The 19,519-nt window shown below is 42.1% G+C and overlaps 1 long non-coding RNA gene across 1 annotated transcript in view; it reads right to left on the reverse strand.

Moving 5' to 3' along the window:
- LOC130366848 (uncharacterized) overlaps positions 1-19,519 on the reverse strand; it is a 107,266-nt gene that overhangs the window by 34,401 nt on the left and 53,346 nt on the right. Inside the window, exon 2 of the long non-coding RNA XR_008891948.1 lies at positions 15,058-15,303. This is a non-coding gene — a long non-coding RNA (uncharacterized LOC130366848). The remainder of the gene's footprint in view (positions 1-15,057; positions 15,304-19,519) is intronic.

Here is a 19,519-nt window from a genome sequence, read left to right on the forward strand (position 1 = left end):
GGGGGCTTGGCTTCTTCTTGTCCTCCCTGACAAGCCAGTCTTCTGATGATGTGTGCAGTCCAGATGGAAGTGCTGCCGAGCCGGTGTTCAATGTGTTCCCTGCTGTCACATGATCTCAGCAGATAGCAGGGGCAGAACATACAGCAGGACCGCGCACTTCATCAAGTGTCTGGCTTGTCAGAGAAGAAAAGAAGAAGCCAAGCCCAATGTGATTAGCTGTTGTCTTAAGCCAAACAATATCCCTGGAACACTTCAGACAACAGTCATCCAGACACCGGAAGAATTCTGAACCTAGGGGACCATAAAACAAAAATAAAAAAGTGGTCAATCCACCCCACACATTTAAGGCAAGTAAAGTACTTAAGACATAACTTTGTATCACAGGCACAAAAAGTTACAGTGGGGAACAAAGTTTGGGCACCTCAGATAAAAATTTGTAATAATGTGCATAAAGAAGCCAAGGAAAGATGGAAAAATCTCCAAAAAGGCATCAAATTACAGATTAGACATTCTTATAATGTCAACAAAAGTTATATTTTATTTCCATTGTTTACACTTTTAAAATAATAGAAAACAAAAAAATGGTGTCTGCAAAAGTTTGAGCACCTTGCAGAGTTAATATCTTGTACTGCCCACTTTGGCAAGTATCACAGCTTGTAAACACTTTTTGTAGCCAGCCAAGAGTCTTTCAATTCTTGTTTGAGGTACCTTTGCCCATTCTTCCTCTGTCACGCACTGCTCTTTTAAGGTCTATCCATAGATTTTCAATTATGTTGCGGTCAGGAGATTGTGAAGGCCATGGCAAAACCTTCAGTTTACGCCTCTTAACCCCTTAACGTAGAATGACAGATATACCCGTCATCTGCTGAAGTGCATTCGTGCAGAGTGACCGGTATACCCGTCATTCACATAATTGCAGTTGCTGCTGCATCCCGGGGGCTAAACTTTTCACCTCCAGTTGTCTCCGGCAGGTGAGAAGTTCAGTTTAACCCCCGTCATGCTGGACGCCGCATTTATACGGCGGATAACGCGATACCTTTGCGCATTCCGCCGTATAAAGGCGCCGTTCATTGTGCGCGCTCCCGCTGCGCTGATCGGGTTAATTAGCTAAAGTCCCAGGGTGTCCGGCAGGAGACCACTCCCGCCCGACACCCCGGGACCCCATTTGATTAACCCAATCAGCGCGGCGATCCGGGTGTCCGGCAGTGCCCCCGCCATCACCACGCACCCGCCATCGCCGCTGCCGAACCTCTGCCCACGTGTGTTAGTCCCGGGAGAGCGGGGCACAGCGGGATGAGGGGGAATAAGAAGTCCTTGCTTACCCGGTGGCGGTGGCGGATCCTGCAGGCTGCGGCGGGATCTGACTGGCCGGTGAGTGATGCTCCAGATGTTGCAAAACTACAACTCCCGGCATGCCCAGACAGGCATTGGCTGTCTGGGCATGCTGGGAGTTGAAGTTTAGCAACATCTGGAGGACCACTGTTTGGAGACCACTGTCTGGACATGCTGGGAGTTGTAGTTTTGCAACATCTGGAGAACCACTGTTTGGATACCACTGTGTAGTGGTCGCCAAACTGGGATCCTTCAGATGTTGCAAAACTACAACTCCCAGCATGCTCAGACAGCCAATGCCTGTCTGGGCATGCCGGGAGTTGTAGTTTTGCAACATCTGGAGGATCACAGTTTGGAGACCACTACCCAGTGGTCTCCAAACAGTGGTTCTCCAGATGTTGCAAAACTACAACTCCCAGCATGTCCGGCTGCAAAAGGCTGTCTGAGCATGCTAGGAGTTGTAGTTGTGTGCATCCAGCTGTTGCAAAACTACATCTCCCAGCATGCCCAGACAGCAAATTGCTGTCTGGGCATGCTGGGATTTGTAGTTTTGCAACATCTGGAGGGCCACAGTTTGGAGATCAGTGTGCAGTAGTCTCTAAACTGTAGCCCTCCAGATATTGCAAAACTGCAAATCCCAGCATGCCCAAACAGCTGTCTCGGCATGCTGGGAATTGTAGTTGCGTAACTCCAGCTGTTGCATAACTACATCTCCCAGCATCCCCTTTGGCAATCAGTACATGCTGGGAGTTGCAGTTTTGCAACAGCTGGAGGCACCCTGGTTGGAAAATACTGAATTAGGTAACAGAACTTTTTATTTTCACAAGCGTTAAAAGGAAAGAAAGACCCCCAAAATTTGTAACGCAATTTCTCCTTAGTAGGGAAATGCCCCATATGTGGGCGTAAAATGCTCTGTGGGTGCAAAACATGGCTCAGGAGTGAGAGCGCACTATGTAGATTTGAGGCCTAAATTGGTGATTTGAACAGGGATGGCTGATTTTACAGCGGTTCTGACATAAACGCAAAAAAAAAATACCCACATGTGACCCCCTTTTGGAAACTACATCCCTCACGGATCCTAACAAGGGGTATAGTGAGCTTTAACACCCCACAGGTGTTTTACGAATTTACGTTAAAGTTTGATGGGAAAATGAAGAAAAAACTTTTTTTTCACAAAAATGCTGGTGTTATCCTAAATTTTAAATTTTCACAAGGGAAAATAGGAAAAAAAGCCCCCCAAAATTTGTAACCCCATTTCTTCTGAGTAAGAACATACCCCATATGTGGATGTAAAGTGCTCTGAGGGCGAACTACAATGCTCAGAAGAGAAGGAGCGCCATTGGGATTTTGGAGAGAAAATTTGTCCGGAATACAAGGCCACGTGTGTTTACAAAGCCCCCATAGTGCCAGAACAATGGAACTCAGCCACATGTGACCCCATTTTGGAAACTACACCCCTCACGGAATGTAGTAAGGGGTGCAGGGAGCTTTTATGCCCCACAGGTGTCTGACAGATTTTTGGAACAGTGGTCCATGAAAAGGAAAAAAAATAATTTTTCATTTGCTCAGCCCACTGTACCAAGGATCTGTCAAAAGCCAGTGGGGTGTAAATTCTCACTGCACCCCTTATTAAATTCTGTGGGGGTGTAGTTTCCAAAATGGGGTCACATGTGGCGGAGTCCACTGATCTGGCACCACGGGGGGCTGTGTAAATGCACAAGGCCCCCGACTTCTATTCCAACCAAATTCTCTCTCCATAAGCTCAATGGCGCTCCTTCACTTCTGAGCATTGTAATGCGCCAGCAGAGCACTTTTAGTCCACACATGGGGTATTTCCATACTCAGAAGAAATGGGGTTACAAATTTTGGGGGGCATTTTCTCCTATTACCCCTTGTAGAAATGTAAAATTTGGGGAAAAAACAGCATTTTTGTGAGAGAAAAAAAAATTTATGTACACGTTCAACTTTAACGAAAAGTCTTCAAACACCTGTGGGGTGTTAAGGCTCACTGGACCACTTGTTATGTTCCCTGAGGGGTGTAGTTTCCAAAATATTATGCCATGTGGGGGTTTTCTTGCTGTTCTGGCACCATAGGGGCTTCCTAAATGTGACATGCCCCCCAAAAACCATTTCAGAAAAATTCACTCTCCAAAATCCTATTGTCGCTCCTTCCCTTCTGAGCCCTCTAGTGCACCAACAGAACACTTGACATACACATATGAGGCATTTCCTTACTCGAGAGAAATTGGGTTACAAATTTTAGGAAGATTTTTCTCCTTTTACCCCTTGTAAAAATTCAAAAACTGGGTCTACAAGAACATGCGAGTGGAAAAAATGAAGATTTTGAATTTTCTCCTTCACTTTGCTGCTATTCCTGTAAAACACCTAAAGGGTTAACACACTTACTGAATGTCATTTTGAATACTTTGATGGGTGCAGTTTTTATAATGGGGTCATTTGTGGGGTATTTCTAATATGAAGACCCCTCAAATTCACTTCAAAACTGAACTGGTCCCTTAAAAATTCCAATTTTGAAAGTTTTGTGAAAAATTGGAAAATTGCTGCTATACTTTGAAGCCCTCTGATGTCTTCCAAAAGTAACAAAATGTCAACTTAATGATGCAAACACAAAGTAGACATATTGTATATGTGAATCAATATATAATTTATTTGGGATTTCCATTTTCCTTATAAGCAGAGAGTTTCAAAGTTAAAAAAAATACCAAATTTGCAAATTTTTCATGAAATTTTGGAATTTTTCACCAAGAAATTATGCAAGTATCGACAAAATTTTACCTCCAACATAAAGTAGAATATGTCACGAAAAAACTGTCTCAGAATCAGAATGAAAGGTAAAAGCATCCCAGAGTTATTAATGTTTAAAGTGACAGTGGTCAGATTTGCAAAAAAGGCCTGCATCCTTAAGGTGAAAATTAGCTGTGTCCTTAAGGGGTTACTGTAATCCCCTGCGGATTTCAAGGTGTGTTTAGGATCATTATCCATTTGTAGAAGCCATCCTGTTTTTAACTTCAGCTTTTTCACAGATGGCATCAAGTTAGCATCCAAAATTTGCTGAAATTTTATTGAATCCATTTTTCCTTCTACTCGTGAGATGTTCCCTGTGCCACTGGCTGCAATACAACCCCAAAGCATGATTGATCAACCCCCATGCTTAACAGTTGGACAGAGGTTCTTTCATTAAATTCTGTTCCCCTTCTTCTCCAAACGTACCTTTGCTCATTCTGGCCAAAAAGTTCAATTTTAACCTCATCTGTCCACAGAACTTGTTTCCAAAATGCATCAGGCTTGTCTACATGTTCATTTGCAAAGTTCAAATGCTGATTTTTGTGGTGAGGACATAGAAGATGTTTTCTTCTCATGATTCTTCCATGAAGACCATATTTGTACAAGTATCTCTTTATAGTGGAATAGTGTACCACAACTCCAGTGTCTGACAGATCTTTCTGGAGGGATTGTGCAGTCAAATGTGGGTTTTGAATATTTTTTTCTCACAATCCTGCAAGCTGTTCTGTCTGATATTTTTCTTGGTCTTCCAGATCTTGCTTTAACTTTCACTGTTCCTGATGACTGCCATTCCTTAATTACATTCCAAACAGAGGATATCTTCTTATAGCCTTCTGCAGCTTTGTGAACGTCAACTATTTTCAGTTTCAGATTTCCAGACAACTGCATAGAAGAACCCATGGTGCTGATTGTTGGGGCAAGGTCATGTGAGTCTGTGAACTTATCTTCATCCAAGTCACAACAATAGACAATCACAGTCTGCCTAAACTAATATTACACAAAGAATTTAATATTACCATGTTTTTATTGAACACACCATGTAGACATTCACAGTGCAGTTGGAAAAAGTATGTGAACCCCTAGACTAATGACATCTCCAAGAGCTAATTGGAGTGAGGTGTCATCCAACTGGAGTCCAATCAATGAGATGAGATTGGAGGTGTTGGTTACAGCTGCCCTGCCCTATAAAAAATACCCACCAGTTCAGGGTTTGCTTTTCACAAGAAGCATTGCCTGCTGGGAATAATGCCTTGCACAAATGAGCTCTCAGAAGACCTACGATTAAAAATTGTTGACTTGCATAAAGCTGGAAAGGGTTATAATAGTATCTCCAAAAGCTTTGCTGTTCATCGGTCCACGGTAAGACAAATTGTCTATAAATGGAGAAAGTTCAGCACTGCTGCTCCTCTCCCTAGGAGTGATGGTCCTGTAAAGATGACTGCAAGACCACAGCGCAGACTGCTCAGTGAGGTGAAGAAGAATCCTAGAGTGTCTGTTAAAGACTTACAAAAATTTCTGGCATATGCTTACATCCCTGTTAGCGAATCTATGATACGTAAAACACTAAACAAGAATGGATTTCATGGGAGGATACCACAGAGGGAACCACTGCTGTCCAAAAAATACATTGCTGCATGTTTACAGTTCACACAAGAACACCTGGATGTTCCACAGCAGTACTAGCAAAATATTCTTTGGACAGAGGAAACCAAAGTTGCGTTATTTGGAAGAAACACACAGGTACTTTTTTAGGCGCAAAGCTACACCACCTACCAGTAGGCGTGAGAATCACTTCTACCTTCCCCAATTCAACCTTTAACCTCTTGTAGATGACAGCATCCCACTCCCCTTCTATGACACACGCTCAGGAGCTGAGGGCAGGTCATAGCTGGGTGGTCCTATTGGCTATCTGCCACCAGGACCCGCTAATGCCAGACATCACCGATCATGATGATGCCCGGCTTTAACCCCTTAGACACTGCAATCAAATTTGATTGTAGCGCATAAAATGCAAGTAAAATTGTCCCGGCAACTCTGTGAAAGTAAAAGCACCTAACCTGCCAAATTCAGGACCCGGGAAATTCTCCTTCCCTCCCTCACAAGGGTCTAGAAATAGTGTATGTGGTAGAGCCTTACCCACCACAGCAGAGCTGCGCAAAATTCATCATCCTGCTGCACCTTCTTGATAAATAAGATGCATGCTAGTCAACTCACCACCCAAATAAACATGGGAAAATAGCTCTTCCGTAGACATTCTTTGATAAATCTGGGCCTATGTGTGAAGAAAAAGAGACACAGCTCACCAACATCAAAACCTCATCCAAAAAGTATGGTGGTGGGGGCATCATGGTTTGGAGGTGCTTTGCTGCGTCAGGGCCTGGACAGATTGCTATCATCGAAAGAAAAATGTATTCCCAAGTTTATCAAGACATTTTGCAGGAGAACTTAAGGCCATCTGTCTACCAGCTGAAGCTCAACAGAAGATGGGTGTTGCAACAGGACAGCGACCCAAAGCATAGAAGTAAATCAACAACAGAATGGCTTAAACAGAGGAATATATGCCTTCTGGATTGGCCCAGTCAATTACCTCAACCTGATTGAGATGCTGTGACATGACCTCAAGAAAGCAATTCACACCAGACATCCCAAGAACAATGCTGAACTGAAATTGTTATGTAAAGAGCAATGGTAAAAAATGACTGTGCATGTCTGATCTGCAACTACAAGAAACGATTGGTTTAAAGGGGTATTCCAGGAAAGAACTTTTTTTTATATATCAACTGGTTCCAGAAAGTTAAACAGATTTGTAAATTACTTCTATTAGAAAATCTTAATCCTTTCAGTACTTATGAGCTTCTGAAGTTAAGGTTGTTCTTTTCTGTCTAAGTAATCTCTGATGACACGTGTCTCGGGAAACGCCCAGTTTAGAAGCAAATTCCCATAGCAAACCTCTTCTAACCTGGGCGGTTCCCGAGACACGTGTTATCAGAGATTACTTAGACAGAAAAGAAGCTAAACTTCAGAAGCTCATAAGTACTGAAAGGATTAAGATTTTATAATATATGTAATTTACAAATCTGTTTAACTTTCTGGAGCCAGTTGATATATAAAAAAAAGTTTTTCCTGGATAACCCCTTTAAGTTATTGCTGCCAAAGGAGGTTCAACCAGTTATTAAATCCAAGGGTTCACCTACTTTTTTCAACCTGCACTGTGAATGTTTACATGGTGTGTTCAATAAAAGCATGGTAAGATTTAATTTGTTGTGTGTTTTTAGTTTAAGCAGACTGTGATTGTTGTGACTTGGATGAAGATCAGATCACATTTTATGACCAATTTGTGCAGAAATCCATATAATTCCAAAGGAATTTCAACTGTATATAATACTTACAGGGCATGACTAACTTTATAAAATGTATTCTTATCACTTGTACAAGGGGCTTACTACCAGCCCCTAGTCAAAACAAACTTTAACCCCTTTCAGAAGGAGCCCATTATGACCCTAAGGATGGGAGAATTTTTTTTAAAATTGTAACCTCTATCACTTTATGCATTCATAACTCTGGGATGCTTTTACTTAGAAATTTGATTCAGAGATAGTTTTTTCGTAACATATTCTACTTTATGGTAGTGGTACATTTTCATCCATACTTGCATCCTTTCTTGGTGAAAAATTCCAAAATTTCTGGAAAAATTTGAAAATTTAGCATTTTTCTAACTTTGAAGCTCTTCTTGAAAGGAAAAGGGATTTGTCAAATAAATTACATATTGATTCACATATACAATATGTTAACGTTATGTTTGCTTTACTTTTTGAAAACATCAGAGGGCTTCAAATTATAGCAGCATTTTTCAAATTTTTCACAAAAATGTCAAAATCAGAATTTTTCAGGGACCAGTTAAGTTTAGAAGTGAATTTGAGGGTCTTTATGTTGGAAATCCCCTATGACCGATGCCATTATGAAAACTGCACCCCTCAAATTATTCAAAATGACATTCAAAAAGTTTGTTAACCCTTTAGGTGTAGGAATAGCAGCAAAATGGAGGAGAAAAATCTAAATCTCAATTTTTTTTACACTAACATATTATTGTAGTCCCATTGTTTTCATTTTTACAAGGGGTAAAGGTAAAAAGTCCCCCCAAAACTTGTAATTCCTTTTCTCTCGAGTAAGGAAATACCTCATATTTGGATGTAAAATGCTCTGCGGGTGCACTAGAGGGCTCAGAAGGGAAGGAGCGACAATGGGATTTTGGAGAGAGAATTTTGCTTGGCATACACATGGCATACTATTTTGGAAATTAAACCCCTCAAGGAACGTAACAAGGGGTAAATAGAGTCGTTATACCCCACAGGTGATTGACAAACTTTCGTTAAAGTGGTACGTGAAAATGAAAAATTTGATTTTTAACACTAAAATGCTGGTGTTACTCCAAACTTTTCATTTTCACAAGGAGTAATGGGAGAAAATGCCCTCCAAAATTTGTAACCCCATTTCTCTCGAGTAAGGAAATAATTCATATGTGGATGTAAAGTGCTCTGTAGGTGCACTAGAGGGCTCAGAAGGGAAGGAGTGACATTTGGCTTTTGGAGAGCGAATTTTGCTGAAATGGTTTTTAGGGGCATGTCGCATTTAAAAAGCCCCCATGATGCCAGAACAGTAAAAAAAAAACACATGCCATACTATTTTGGAAACTGCACCCCTCAAGGAAGGTAACAAGGGGTAAAGTGAGCCTTAACACCTCACAGGTGATTGAAAAACTTTCGTTAAAATGGGACGTAAAAAAAAAAAAAAATAATAATTTTAATTTGCACAGCCCACTGTTCCAAAGATCTGTCAAATGCCAGTGGGGTGTAAATGCTCACTGCGCCCCTTATTACATTACATGAGGGGTGTAGTTTCCAAAATGGGGTCAAATGTGGGGGGTCCACTATTCTTGCAGCATGGGGCTTTGTAAACGCACATGGCCTTCAATTCCAGCCTAATTCTCTCTCCAAAAGCCCAATGGAGCTCCTTCTCCTTTTTTTTTTTCAAAATAATGTTTTATTGAAGTTTTAATAAGAGTATACATTCAAGCATTAGTTGAAAACATCAGTCGGAACACTGTCACTATAACGTCTGCTCATTTCTCAAAAAGGGAAAATCCCAATAAGTATCTAGAAGGCAGAAACATCAGATACAGCTGTCTATCAATGTAACTAAAATACAAAACTGAAATGTGTAACTAGTTGGTGCGGCGCTCCAACGCCTGTCTTCTCTATAATCTGCAGGAGCTCAGAGGGGTGATCAGGCGGAGGTGCGGGCGACCACATACTAAATCAATTTAGTGAGAACCCATGGAGGGGTCGGATGGAGGGGTTTCCGATTTGTAAACTCGGGATGAGGTATGTAGTCGTATACAGTGGGCCTTTCCATGGCAGATTTAATACTAATGCAAGGAGATAAGTAAGAAAAATAAGAAAAAGGAAAGGTTGAGAGTAAAAAGTGGAAGAGAAAGTGAGAGATGAAAGGGCGGGGGAGGGGAGGGGAAAGGGCATGTGAAGGGGTGTGGAATGATAGAGGGTACAGGTCTAGTGTGAGGATTATAAATACCGTGTGGCACGAACGGCTGCGAAGACTCCCGGGCAACTCAAGGATCCACCTCAGGTTTTGAAAGACCACGTAGAAAATTCCAGGAGAACCTAATCTCCCAGGTGAAGGGTTTCAAAGTCGCTAGACGAAATAAATTCCGTCCAGGGTCGCCAGATGGCATAGAACTTGTCAATTTGGTGGCGAGAGTCGGCAAGTAACTCCTCCATTCTGTGAAGGTGGGAAACTTCCTTAAGCCAGGATGAGAGTGAGGGGGGTGTCGATGACTTCCACAGTCTGGGTATGACTGTCCTGGCTGCTAGCAGGAAGAAGTGTAGCAAACGGGCACATGAACGTGGGATGTTTTCGGGAAGGATAGATAGGAGGGTCGGTTTAGGTGACTTGGGGAGTCGGACCGAAGTCAGTCGGTATATAATGTCTAAAATCTGTGTCCAGAACGCGGCCAGAGAAGGACATTCTAACCAGATGTGGGTCATGGTGCCACCAGGCCTTCCACAGCGCCAGCAGTCGTCCACGACGTTTGCGTAGAGACGAGCCAGTAAGGAGGGGACTCGGTACCACCGTGTCATAATTTTATAGTTAGTTTCATGTGCTTTGCAAGAGGTGGAAGACCTGTGGCACCATGTGAAGGCCCGGTGCCACTCCCCGTCTGAGATGGGACAGCCCAATTCCCTCTCCCATGCTGAGCAGAATGATGGGAGATTAGTTGAATGTATGTCAAGAAGAAGGGAGTAAATCGCACTAATAGGTTTGCATATTGGTGTTGAGGAGGCACAGAGGCGCTCGAAGGGCGTCAGTTGCCTATGAAGAGCCAGGTGCCTCTTATGGTTTCTATAGAAGTGGGAGATTTGGGTGTATTGAAAGTCTTGCATGTGGATCCGTGAGTGTTCACTTATTATTTCGCTTAAGGGTTTCATTTCCTCAGAGGTCAGAATGTCTCTAAACGTGGGGGCATTGTCTCTCCTGAGTGAAAGGAACGTTAGTGCACTTAGCGCCGGAGGAAAGTCCGGGTTTCCAAATAGGGGCGTGAGCGGGCCAGAGGGGGAGAGGATTGACTTGTGAGCTAGGTATGTGTGATAAATTGTTATAATGGATGCAAGGATTGGGGGAATAGCGGGACTCGGGTGTTTGGGCAGGGATCCTTTCGGCAACCACAGGACGGATTTAATGTCTAGGTCAGTGGCCCTAGATTCAAGTGCTATCCATTGCTTCGTCTGTCTATGGTGGAAACTATCTAAAATCCTGTTAAGCGCTGTGGATAGATAGTAAGCTGTGAAGTCAGGAAGTGCCAGTCCACCTTCTATTTTCCGTCTAGTCATGGTCATTCTAGCTAGTCTCGGGTGTCGCCCTCCCCAGACAAAGCCAGTTTGGATCCCAGAGACCTCCCTGAAGAAGTAACGTGGTAGAAATATCGGTATTCCGGAGAAGAGATAACGTAGACGAGGGAGCACATTCATTTTGAATATATTGATACGTCCCAACCACGAGAAGTCCCTGCGCTCCCACCTGGCCAGGTCCGAGCGCAGTGTCTGTAAGAATGGGGGGAAGTTGAGGCGATATGTGTCAGCCAAATTATTCGGGACATGGATACCTAAGTATTTTAATGATAGTGATTGCCACTTAAAAGGGTAGGATGCTTTGAGGGAGCGGAGGGTTTGGGCAGGGATAAGGATAGGCAGAGCTTCGCATTTGGATGCATTCAGTTTATAGTTACTGTAACTCGAAAAAGAGCGCACAGTAGTCATAAGGGAAGGCAGGGATGTTATTGGGGTGGATAGGAACAGGAGAAGGTCGTCTGCGAAGGCCGAGCATTTATAATGACAGGACGACAGAGACAGCCCCAGGATGTCAGGGTTGCGTCTGATGTCCACCAATAGGTGTTCCATACAAAGGACATATAAGAGCGGAGATAGGGGACATCCCTGTCGTGTGCCATTACGGATGGTAAAGGGGGCAGATAGTTGACCATTAATTCGGATTTGTGCCTGTGGGGACCAGTATAATGCCATTATCTTCCCCATCATGGACCGTCCTAGTCCAATCTGGGAGAGCGTGGCCTCAAGGAAGCCCCAATCCACCCGATCAAAGGCTCCTTCTCTTCTGAGCCTTATAGTTCTCCAGTGGAGCACTTTACATCCACATATGGGGTATTTCATTACTCGTGAGAAATGGGGTTACAAATTTTGAGAGGCTTTTTTCCTATTACCCCTTGTGAAAATGAAAAATTTGGGGTGACACCAGCATTTCAGGGGGGAAAAAAAACTTGTAATTTTCACGTCCAACTTTAATGAAAATTCGTCAAAGACCTGTGGGGAGTTAAGAAACACTATACCACTTGTTGCATTCCGTGAGGGGTGTAGTTTCCACAATGTGGTCACACGTGGGTGACATGACAGAACTGCTGTAACTATCAGCTACCCCTGTTCAAATCACCAATTTAGGCCTCAAATGTACATAGTGCGCTCTCACTCCTGAGCCTTGTTGTGCGCCCGCAGAGCCTTTTACATAAACATATGGGGTATTTCCGTACTCAGGAAAAAATTGTTTTACAAATTTTGGGGGTCTTTTTCTCCTTTTACCTCTTGTGAAAATGAAAAGTATGGGGCAACACCAGCATATTAGTGTAAACGTTTGTATTTTTTTACACTAACATGCTGGTATAGCCCCCAACTTTACCTTTTCATAAGGAGTAAAAGGAGGAAAATCCCCTCAAAATTTGTAACACAATTTCTCCCGAGTACGGAAATACCCCATATGTGGCCCTAAACTATTGCCTTGAAATACGACCGGGCTCTGAAGTGAGAGAGTGCCACATGCATTTGAGGCCTAAATTCGGACTTTGCAATAGGGGGCGGACTCGGATACAAGGATGGGGCTTGTCTCCACCTAAACCCTACGTCAGTGTTTCCCAAACATGGTGCCTCCAGCTGTTGCAAAACTCCCAGCCTGCCAGGACAGTCAATGGCTGTCCGGCAATACTGGGAGTTGTTGTTTTGCACAAGCTGGAGGCTCCGTTTTAGAAACACTGCCATACAATACATTTTTCATTTTTATTGGGGGGAGGGGGGGTAACTGTGTAAGGGTATGTGTATACAGTATGTAGTGTTTTACTTTTTATTTTGTGTTAGTGTAGTGTAGTATTATTAGGGTACATTCACATAGGCGAGGGTTCACAGTGAATTTTCCGCTGGGAGTTTGAGCTGCGGTTGAAAATTTGCCGCAGCTTAAACTTGTGGAAGGAAACTCACTGTAAACCCGCCCGTGTGAATGTACCCTGTACATTCACATGGGGGGGGGCACCCCAAACCTTCAGCTGTTGCAAAACTACAACTCCCAGAATGCACAAAGACAGACTGTACATGCTGGGAGTTGTAGTTTTGCAACAGCTGTAGGCACACTGGTGGGGAACCACTGAGTTAGGAAACAGACACTCAGTTAGGAAACAGACCGGCGATTTGCGGCGATCGCCTACATGGGGGGGTCTCAGGACCCCCCTAGGCATTGCCACGGGATGCCTGCTGATAGATATCAGCAGTCATCCAGGTCCGGACACCACCCACCGTGAGGCATTGACCGAAATTTCCACGGGCTTACAGGTACGCCCTCCGTCCTTAAGTACCAGGACGCGAGGGCGTACCTGTAAGCTCTTTATCCCCAACAGGTTTAAGATGCTACCACACACCACTAACACTTGTCACAAACTCCACTTTTTGAGGCTTCAGCTCTCCAGAGAACAATTCTCACTTGAGGGTCAGGTTCTTCTCATTCATACTAGAAGACTAGCTTTCAGCTAATTTTACTGCCCAGTAACCAGATAAATTCAGTATGGTGGCTCAGTGGTTAGTACTAATGCTTTGCCACAATGGAGTCCTGCAACCATTTGTATGTTCTCCGTGTGTTTGCTTTGTTTTTCTCCCACCCTCTAAAATATACAAAATTTGGATTGTGAGTCTCATTATAAACAGGGACCAATTTGAGTGTACAGTATTGTTGAATCTGTGTATGCAAAATAAATAAAGAATAATTCTTTCAAGGGCTCATCTGAAAGCGGAATGAAAGACCCCACTGCCAATCCTGCCTTTCATTCCATAAAAATTAAGGTTTCTAAAATAGGACCTACCAAAAGTCCCTAGCAAGGTAAATTTTGCTAGATATTTAACTCTTTCCTGGCTTTCCTATATCTCATCCAGCTTTCACTGGACAAGATATGTGCATCATAAAACCTGGCTGCTACATTTGGCAGGTACCGTGAGAAAATATAATAGCAACCCCTGACCCCCATTATGTTGCCAACATGATAATAAAATAAAGGTACTCTATATATTTACCTGTTCAACCACTATTGTTTCCTGTGCCACCCCTCCGTTTCTTCCTACCAACTCTGTTTACAAAGCTACAGAGACGACATGCCTGAATGGTATGGCATCTAATCATTGACTTCAGCAGCACGTGGCAGGAGTCTGATGAGGCTGCAGCAATGACGTGGTTATATGGGTCGTTGCTGCAGCTCTGTAAGCAAAGATGGCCAGAAAGACTTAGCAGGTGTGTGGCTAAAAGGAATGTCACCATTGGCAACATGATCTCACCTAGTTTCTTCAGGCAGGAACAACCAAAGGTTAACAGTACCTGGTTGAGATATTATGGGAGTACACCTTGTGGGAAAACACGATGTCCCATGTGCCATCTCATGATCAAAACACAATTCACAAACAATTTGATTTCACCAATCAAAACTTACATTTCCTGCGAAACAGATCATGTTGTATACTGTATATCTTTCTCGGAATGTAAGAAACAGTATATAGGCTCAACAGTACATAAATTGAATCAACAAAATTTCTGAGCATATTTCAGGTGCACGTGTGGAGGGCATTGCTCACACACGCTCACTGTCAGGAGCGTCGCAACATTTTTGGGACGTACATGAAAGTAAAATCCCACATATGAAAGTAACACCTATTGATCGTATTTTCAAATCGCCAGGTGGGGACAGAACACGAAAACTGCGTACCTGAGAAATATACTGGATCATGAAGATGGCCACACGGGCACCAGAAGGTCTCAACCTGAGGTCTGACGTTATGCTTTTTTTACTGAATAATATTTATGTGTAGTTACTAATGTCTTGGTATATGTCTATTTTATTTTTTTTTTTTGGATTATTATCATTATTATATAATTTTCTGCGGTTAATCAAGGAAGTGTGAATATGGAGCTTAAAGGGGTACTCCGGTGGTTAAGATTTTTGGCTATATTGCATCTTCTTTTAATGTTCATGTTTTTTGCATTTGACATGTATTATATATTTGTGTAGCATGTGTCTTTTTTTCTTACCTGTTTGTGGGCCAGGAAGTTCTGTAGTTCTGTGTTGGATCTCTTACTGTTGTCCACAACTTCGGCCATGTTAGGATTAGGCTGTGGACAACACGTCAGGGCTTTTTTTTTTTCTCTGTTCTTTCAGAACTGCATGAGAGAGATAAGCCACGCCCCTCATCTCCCCCTCCTGGAGGACACAGGTGTGTATGAGAGAAAGAAGCCAGAGCAGAAGAATAGAGAGGACATACTTCTGAGGATGCAGATCTGCAGTGAAAGAAGACAGAGAATATAAGATTGTTATGTGAAGGGGAGGATAACAAAGTGCACGGGCTGGGGATGTATAGACTGCAGGGGAATAAATCTCATACTGGGAATGATTTCTATGTGTGAAGGGGGGGGGGGGACTACTGAATGACACATGCTGGGAGTTGTAGTCTCTGTTATGTGTGTGTATGCTAGTGTTTACAAACCAGTGTGCCTCCAGCTGTTGCAAAACTACAACTCCCAGCATGCCTGGACAGACTTTGAACATGCTGGGAGTTGTAGTTTTGCAACAGCTGGAGGCACACTGGTTTGGAAACCAAGTCCTAGCCTTTTCAGCATACACATCATGTTACACCAGTGTTTCCAAACCAGTCTGCCTCCAGCTGTTGTAAAACTACAACTTCCAGCATGCCGTGACAACCTTTGGGCATGCTGGGAGTTGTAATTTTGCAACTGCTGGAGGCACACTGATTTGGAAACACTGGCCTAGCCTTTTCAGTATATTACAAACAAAGGGCATTGTTTCCCAACCAGGGCATCTTCAGCTGTATCAAAACTTCAACTCTCAGCATGCCTGGACATCTTTTGGCTGTCCGGGCATGCTGGTAGTAGTAGATTTGCAACACCTGGAGGCACCCTGGTTGGGAAACACTGGTGTATGCCCTATAGAGGTGTGGTGAACTACAACCCCCAGGAGACTACAGAGGCCGCATGCTGGTGTTATACCACAGACTGAAGACTCCTGAATGACACATGCTGGGAGTTGTAGTCCCTTTTGTGTGTGTATGCCAGTGTATCCCAACCAGGGCTGATTATATTAGTGTGTTGTGTATAAGGGGGCCGACCCGGGAAAATAGTAGGGTGGGTAAAGGGCGGAACAAAAAAAAGGAGCCGCCCCAAACCAGCAAAGCATGTGGCATGCTGGGATTTGTAGTTTTCAGCACCGCAAGAAACAGGAAATAGAAGCAAAGATAGGAAAACAAAGTGGGGGATAAAAAGACCACAAAGAACAGAAATAGAGTAGCCTAAACAACAAGAATAGAAATGAAACAAAACAAATAGGTTAAGTAAAAAATAGAAAAACACGTTGACCACCAGAGTACCCCTTTAAATTCAGGATTTTTTTCCCCATAAACCGCATGCATATAATCAAGCAAGTGTGAATATGGAGCTTAAATTCAGGAATTACACAGGAAGGGATGTGCACAACAGGGAGGAGCTTTGTATTTATTTGTGCATTTATTCTGCATAATATATTTGTCTTGAGCAGACCTTGAGAAAGGCTACACAGCTGAAATGCGTTGGTCCATGTTTTTAACATGATTTCCTCTCCTGATGTTTTTTAAGAAGACAAAATAAAAGCTTGTGGTTTATATTTACTGATGTGTCTGGAAGTGCTGAGGGATCTTCTTTCCACTACGTACCTTGTCTATGGCACCAACGCCCCGACAGCACATGGAGCAATCAGGAATCATGGCAGCTACAACTCGCATGGAGAGGTGAGAGGACTTTTCCTTCTTTTTGCTTAAAGGGGTACTCAGGACCACAGTGCTCTCTGCTGACATATCTGTCCATTTTAAGAACTGTCCAGAGTAGAAGAAAATTCCCATAGAAAACATATGCTGCTCTGGAACAGTTCTTAAAATGGACAGAGATGTCAGTAGAGAGCACTGTGCTCGTGATGTAGTCAGAGAACTCTGTGTTCAAAAAAGAAAGAAATTATCTCTGTAGTATTCAGCTGCTAATAAGTACTGGAGGGATTAAGATTTTGTAATAGAAGTAATTTACAAATCTGTTTAACTTTCTGGTACCAGTTGATAAAAAAAAAAAAAAAAAAGTTTTCCACTGGAGTACCCCTTTAAGAAAGACTTGAGTTGTGCAATAGACATGATGGAAATATATCCCATTTTTTGTATTTTAGCAACATTCAGCTATAGAAATGTTTTAAATAAGCCAGACAATCCCTTTAAATGAGGTTGGCGGACTCCATCACAGCTATTCACTGTCTGGTTCACCAATTCTTACATAGCACAAAAGTGTGTTTGCAAATTTCTCCAAAATGTTGACAACTGGACCTTTACTACTTGCATTCATTTATAAAAGTGCATTAAAGTACAGAATCCCAGTCATTATTCTTTGTTGTGTATAAGAACGTAGTGTAACAGCACATACAGCAGACTGTGTATAAACACAATGTTATGTACAGTACAAACGTTCACCACCTTTCATTCAAGCAAAATGTGAGATGTTTCTGCTAAATTAAACAGTATTTTCTCATACTATTACTGCATCTCCAGCCAAAAGTGATAATACTTTCTGGAATAAAATATAAAATGTTCTATCTGCATTTCAATTGCTTTAACATTCCTGTCTAGTGGCCACAATGTGTATAAATCTGTGTTATTATAACACCTACCACAGGCATTTCTCCCAGATATTACAGTGCAATTAGAATACAGAGGTTATAATGATACGCATGGATAAACAGTAATGTGGTATTGGGGACATATGCAAAGACTGATGCTATTTTTAAAGCATCGCACCAATTTTTTCCTTTTTATTAATGTATTCAGAATAACACCTGTGGGTGCTCAGTACATCAAAGAAGCGCTTTTCTGTACACCAACACATAGTAATATGAGTTACGATCGAATTGTCAGAATGAGCTAAAACATTAATGTGATTTTGAATTAGATTAAAATGATATATTACAAACTTAAACTAATACTTACCGTACTACACACTGGTTGGATGAAGTGCAAACTGAGCAATTTTGGTCCCTTTGGCTAAGTTTCCATTTGTTTTTTGTTTTGTTTTTCTGGCAGTTTTTGGAATATTGCCACTTCAGTTTTTGAGCCAAAGCCAGAAGTGTATTCAAAAGGAATAAGACATATAAAGGAAGGACTTACACTTTGGCTCAAAAACTGCAGTGGCAGTATTCCAAAAACTGCCAGAAAAAAAACAAAACAAAAAAAAAAAAAAAGTGGAAACTTAGCCTTAAGGAGTACTCCTGCTTGGACGATCCCAACGTATTAGAAGAGTCCTTTGACAATAATTTGTTCACAAAGTGCCCCTCTGCTCAGACCCTGCAAACCGGCTGTTATTAACCCCTTCATGACCCAGCCCATTTTCACCTTCATGACCTGGGCATTTTTTGAAAATCTGACCACTGTCACTTTAAACATTAATAACTTTGGAATGCTTTTACTTATCATTCTGATTCCGAGATTGTTTTTTCGTGACATATTCTACTTTATGTTATTGGTAAAATTTCACTGATATTTGTATCCTTTCTTGGTAAAAAATCTAAAAATTTCATGAAAATTTTGAAAATTTTGCATTTTTCTAACTTTGAAAGTCTCTGCCTGAAAGGAAAATGGATATTCCAAATAAATTACATATTGATTCACATATACAATATGTCTACTTTGTGTTTGCATAAAAAAATTGACATGTTTTTATTTTTGGAAGACACCAGAGGGCTTCAAAGTTCCGCAGCAATTTTCCAATTTTTCTCAAGATTTTCAAAATCGTAATTTTTCAGGGCCCAGTTCAGGTTGGAAGTGGATTTTAAGGGTGTTCATATTAGAAATACCCCATAAATGACCCCATTATAAAAACTGCACCCCCCAAAGTATTCAAAATGACATTCAGTAAGTGTTTTAACCCTTTAGGTGTTTCACAGGAATAGCAGCAAAGTGAAGGAGAAAATTCTAAATCTTCATTTTTTACACTCGCATTTTCTTGTAGACCCAATTTTTGAATTTTTACAAGGGGTAAAAGGAGAGAAATCACCCTAAAATTTGTAACCCAATTTCTCTCGAGTAAGGAAATACCTCATATGCATATGTAAAGTGTTCGGTGGGCGCAGTAGAGGGCTCAGAAGGGAAGGAGCAACAATTTTGGAGAGTGAGTTTTTCTGAAAGGGTTTTTGGGGGGCATGTCCCATTTAGGAAGCCCCTATGGTGCCAGAACAGTGGACCCCCCCCACATGTGACCCCATTTTGGAAACTATACCCCTCATGGAATTTAATAAGGGGTGCAGTGAGCATTTACACCCCACTGGCGTTTGACAGATATTTGAAACAGTGGACTGTGCAAATCAAAAATTTTATTTTTCATTTTCACAGACCACTGTTCCAAAAATCTGTCATACACCAGTGGGGTGTAAATGCTCACTGCACCCCTTATTACATTCCGTGAGGGGTGTAGTTTC

The sequence above is a fragment of the Hyla sarda genome, chromosome 4 (genome assembly GCF_029499605.1).
Source record: "Hyla sarda isolate aHylSar1 chromosome 4, aHylSar1.hap1, whole genome shotgun sequence".
NCBI lineage: Eukaryota > Metazoa > Chordata > Amphibia > Anura > Hylidae > Hyla > Hyla sarda.